The sequence below is a fragment of the Coptis chinensis genome, chromosome 9 (genome assembly GCF_015680905.1).
Source record: "Coptis chinensis isolate HL-2020 chromosome 9, ASM1568090v1, whole genome shotgun sequence".
Taxonomy (NCBI): Eukaryota; Viridiplantae; Streptophyta; class Magnoliopsida; order Ranunculales; family Ranunculaceae; genus Coptis; species Coptis chinensis.
Window position 1 is genome coordinate 23,656,874 of NC_141464.1, and position 6,000 is coordinate 23,662,873.

The following is a 6,000-nucleotide window of genomic DNA, read 5'->3' on the forward strand; positions in this document are numbered from 1 at the left end:
AAAGAAAAGAAAAAGTATAAAGTGAAGTGTGAGGTGTGAGGTGTCTCAAATATAATGGAGAAGGGCACATCAGTAAAAGACATAAAGTAGGGGTATATAATCCAAAAGTGAAGGAGAGAGAAGGCATCCATTGCATTTAGGGTCAAAACCAATTGGTTTGTAGGAGTAGAGAATGAACCTAGACTTAATATAGTATCATGTAAGATTTAATTTCTAGTCATTTATTTTTCAAGTCTTTTTACTTTATTGTTCTTCATTTTCTTTTCATTTCAATCTTGTTATTTTGCTTATTTCAATCGATCAATCAATCTTATTTTGTTGTTCTTTGTTTCATTCTTCATTTCAATACTTTCTTTCAATGTTTTGAATCATTTCCATCTTAAACAATTTAAGTTCAATGTTTTTCATTCATAAACTAAAAAACTAAACTACTTCTAAACTAAGAATCTACCTTTTTCCTTCAAACTCCCATAATTTAAACTCTAAACAATCTAGGATGAACCACATCAAATACAACTTTGAGATACTCTAATCTACTCTACTTCAAATGGCGCTGCCGTCGGGGATTAAAGGAGCAAGAGTGCTTGGTTGAGCATCTAAGGAGGAAGCACCATTCTCACCTTTCCATTTCTATTTTTTTTTAAAAAAATCATTGTTTATTTTGTTGTTTTTTCATTATTGACTTACTTTTTTGCAAATCAGGGTTCGGGATCAACATACTGGGAAGGAGCTGAAGCTGGAGAAGAAAACCGACAAACTTTCATCGGAACCGGACGAGCGACCGCGCCCTAGCCAGAGGGCAACCACGGAGGTACCTCAACATACGTGAGTCTAGTTTTTTCCAGTTCCAATTGATTTTTGATGTATAGTTGCACTCCGAACTTGGATTTTGTAATAAAGTAGGATAAACCAGTGGAACTTGTTTGTAATAGTTAGAGACAAAAAGAAAAACAGAAAAAAAGTAGGAAAAATGGTTTTTGATTGATTTTTGTGGATGAACATGAGTTGAACTTGGTTGAAGTTGTATACTTACCAAGGGATTAGATTTTTCATTGCCTTGGGAAGTTTGAGTGTGCGAGGCAAGTCGTGAATCATCGCTCGCACACTTTGAATCAACTTGGTAATCAACACTTTAAGTCTATTTAAGTCTACTTAATCTAGATAATCAATCTAAACTAGTTAATCTATTAGATTAGTATAGTATTAGGAAGGAAGAGGATCTTTGGAGGCAGAAGTCAGGTGCTTACTGGCTTAAAGAACAAGGTAGGAATACTAAGTTCTTTCATACTTCCACTATATATAGAAGAAGGAAAAATAATATAGATAAAATTAAGGATGATCAGGGTAACTGGGTAGAGGGGAGGGAATTGGTTGGTACAAATATAAACCTTTTCTTTCAAAATTTGGTTACTTCTGATACTCCTGTGAATAATGATGTTATTGATACATTGTTTACTCCCTGTATCTCTAACATAGAAAATGATATGCTGATTAAGATTCCATCTGAGGAGGATATTTGGCTAGTAGTTAAGAAGATGGGGGCTCTTAAGGCCCCAGGGCCTGATGGCTTTCAAGGGATTTTCTTTCAATCTTGTTGGGAGACTATTGGGCCTGATGTTGGAAATTGTGTGCAAGATTTTTTCATTAATGGTATTCTTAATCCCAAATTTAATGAAACCTTTATCTCTTTGATACCAAAGATTACCTCCCTTGAACATATTTCTAGTTTTAGGCCTATAAGTTTATGCAATTTTGTGTATAAAATCATATCTAAGATTCTTGCTAACATGCTTAAGTGTCATATTCATAAGATTGTGTCCCCTTTTCAAGGGGCCTTTGTCAAGGGTAGGAACATTGGGGATAATATAGGACTAGCCAGTAAACTTTTTCATAATATGAAACACATGAACAAAAAAAAAAGAGGGGTGGGTAGCTTTAAAAGTAGATATGGCCAAAGCCTATGATAGAATAGAATGAAGTTTTCTTAATAATATCTTTGAAAAATTGGGTTTTTGTGAGAAGTGGAGAGCCTTTATAGAGCAATGTATATCATCTGTCTCTTTCAAAGTTCTGCTGAATGGTTCACTTTTAGATCAGTTCTTTCCGCAAAGAGGACTAAGACAAGGTGATCCACTTTCCCCCTATTTGTTTATTTTAGCTTCTGAAGCCTTATCTCGCATGATAAATAAAGCTGAATAGGATAGCAATATACATGGCATTAAGATTAGGAGATATGTTCCACCTATTGTACACCTTCTCTATGCAGATGACTTGTTTTTGTTCACTAAAGCTTCCCTGAATGAAGTTGGTACTCTTAAAACCATCCTACATGATTACTGTAAGGTTTCTGGACACAAAATTAATTTTGATAAATCCAGTATGTTTTTTAGCAAATATTTTCATCCTAAGCATATGAAGATTCTCAAAAGATTCTAGGGTATGAAGGAATTCACCAATAATGATAAATACCTTGGGAAACCTATTGCCCTATCAGAAAGTAAGAGAGATGATTTTGACTATCTGGTAGATAGAGTACACAAGAAAATAAAAGGTTGGAGAGCCAGATTGCTTTCCCAGGCTGGCAGAACTGTGCTTATTCAAGTTGTAGCCCAAGCTACTCCCCTCTATTCCATGACATCATATTCCCTGCCTACCTCTGTATGTGATAGTATGGACAAAGTCTGCAAGGACTTCTGGTGGCATGGGTATGAGGAATCTAAAAGTATTCACACTATTGAGTGGGATAAACTTTGCAAACCAAAGTCCGTGGGTGAACTAAGATTTAGGAAATTTTCTGACATGAATAAGGCTTTGCTTGCCAAGCAAGCTTGGAGAGTCTTAAAAGATAAGAATTATATATGGTAATAGACTTTTAATGCTGCTTATGGTATGAAAGACATTGGAGTGGAGTAGAAAGCTCTATCTAATGCCTCCTACTTTTAGAGAGGGATCAATAAATGTTTCAAACTGGTGAACAATGGGTCCATATAGAACATTGGGGATGGGAGTAATACTTATGTCTTTAAAGATCCATGGATTATGATGTATGATAAAACTGTGTTAATTAAAGGCTTGCAGAACCCAGTGGGTAACCAAGCATACTGGAAGGTCAAACATCTCATGAGGGAAGATGGTAATGGATGGAACACTGCCTTGATTGAGGAAGTGTTTGACCCTGTGGTTGTTGGGATTATTAAAGCTATCCATATAAGTCCTCAGGAAGGTGAAAAAAGATGATCTAACATGGTGGCCTAGCCCTAAAGGAAAGTTCTCAGTCAAGTCAGCTTCCCATATGCTCAAAGCTGAAGAGTGGAGAGATTATGACTCCACTTTTCATCTTAAAACCATTAAAAGAATTTGGAGAGCAGAGGTGACAACCAGAGAATAGATCTTCCTATGGAAGATGTACATGAATATACTACCAACTGAGGAAAGAATCCAAAAGAGGATAAGAAACAAGGAAACTAGCTGTGCTTTCTGCTACCAAAAGTTGGAAACACAGGAACATGTTTTCTTTGAATGTGAATGGGCAAGATCCATTTGGTTGGCCACACCACTGAGGACTGAAGTACATGACAAGTGGAATACTAAAAGGTGGTTGGATGAGATTATGAATTGATGCAACAACACTGACCCTATCATAGACAACCTAGGAGTGTATGCATGCACTCTACTCCAGATTATATGGGATAATAGAAACCTATAGAAATTTGACAAAAGAGCAGCAGCAAGGGAGAGCATTCTGACAACAACAAATATACAATGGGAGAGAAGGCTCAAGGCTTTTGATAGGGAGATCCCTAACTCTATTTTTAACTCTATTAATACTACTGTAGATCGAAATAAACATAGAAGTAGTAATAGACAAACATCAAGTTCAAGTCTTAATGTGAATAGCAATGATAATGCAAACTTGCATGCCTCTACTTCAAAAAATGTCTGCAAACATCAATCTCTAGCTGGGAGACAACACCTAACTCAACCTTTGGACTGTGTAAATATTAGGTTTGATGCTGCTTTCAACAAAAGAACTAGGGAAGGACCTGGAGCTCCTATGGCATGGAAGGAGGATGGACGACTACTAGCTACTGTAGTTAGAAGGTTTGCTGCTAAGTCAGCTGAAGAAAGTGAGCTACTGGTGGTAGAAGTTGCAGTTCAACTGGCAAAACACTTGGGAAGTGGAAATTTTGTTTTTAAGAGAGATAGCCTCAATGTCATAAACACCTTAAAAGGCTAGGAACCCAGTATAAACTGGTCTTTACATAATATTGTTAAAGCTACTATTAGAACCTCCAGTAAGTTTGTGTTTTCCTATTTTAATTGGCTACACCATATGGGGAGGTTGATGACCTTGCAAGATGGGCGGCAAGTAAGGCTGACATGAGTTCTCTACCACAGTGTTGTTCAGAGGTCAACTGTATCCCAATTTTATTATGATATATATAAAGTATGGCTTAGCGAAAAAAGAAGAAGTATAGTATTAGTTTAGTTTTAAGTTTTTGGCCCTTGAAGGCAAAGTTGTTTAATTATAAAAAAAACCCAACTTGTGGGATTTTTAAGTGGACCTTTATTGTAACTTAAAACAAGGTAAAGCTCGAAAGGTTGGGCTTGATTCGTAGATCACGCACCAACCAATGTCGTCTTCTCCTCAAGCAACGTGTTAGCACGGCTTGAGAGGTAAATTCTAAACCTCCTCGAAGCCCAAGTAAGAGGATACGTTGTGTGTTCAAGAATGCTTACGTGATTGTTTAAAATTTAATTTCTGCACTGCAATTTACATTCACGGATAAGGCTGAACCTGAGCCACATAAAAATCATTGGAAAGCCATTCCCCAATGTAGGTAAGACGGACGTTGCTTGATTCTTAAAGCCCTAGACCAAAAAAATGAATTAAAATCAATTAACTAGAGCCCAAAGTTCCTCCAAAAAAGGACAAAAATATAGCCACGAGGATTTAGAGTAACCAATTACCAGATTTCGGTAGACCAACTACCTTCCTCACCCCCTAAGATTCATCATGAGTGAGATTCTTGGTAGCACACCACTTGGTGAAGTAACTGCCTACTCTTCTGAGACGTGTAGTAGAGCCATCCTAGTCTCATGCCCAATTGTTCTTTTGAACATGGCATAGTAAATGTATAGACCAAACAAATATTTTCAGAAATCCAAAAAATTAATTTTTACTGTTTGTGCATCATCATTGACTGAGCATTCATGTCTTATTAATATGCAACACAACCGTCATGGAATTATAATGCAAACACAGAACCTTGTTCTTTTTGCGGTAGTCCTTATCACTGGTTATCTCATTGTCCATCATATACTGAATTCGAGTCTACTACGGGAAATCCTTACGATTGCGAACTTCAATTTTCAAACTTCCCTAGTACCCCATACACTTAAGAGTTTTCTAATCATGTTGACAATTCATGGAGTTACACCACAAATAGTCAACCACCATTCATAAATCTACCTAGTCAGTCAGAGTACGGTTTCACCCAAAACCTATTATGACTCACATCACCGACCTTATCAAATTCATATTCCACTCCACTATCTATCACAGACCAACTCTACCAGGAGATGGCCAAGCAAATAATATTAACCATCAAATAGTAACTACCTTATATTTTCTCCAATCCGATTAAAAAAAAGCCACATCTGAGACTGATATTCTTCCCACTAGTCCAGAACCCATCCAACAAGAGGAATAAGGTGTTACTTTAACAAAACAAATTGCTAAAGCCCATCCTGATACTTCTAACCAATTAAATCCCTATCAACCTCCACCTGACTATCATGAGAATTCCAAATCTTATGACAATAACTATATGCCTGAAGTCACAATTTCTCTCACATGCCTTAATGCATCATCACTCATAAATGAGAAAACTCCGACAGAAGAAACTCAAGAGCATGTATTGGATTCAACACACTTGGAAAATGGCATTGAGAAAATTTATGAAGATCTAGGCAGAGAGGACAAAGAAAATGAAGTGT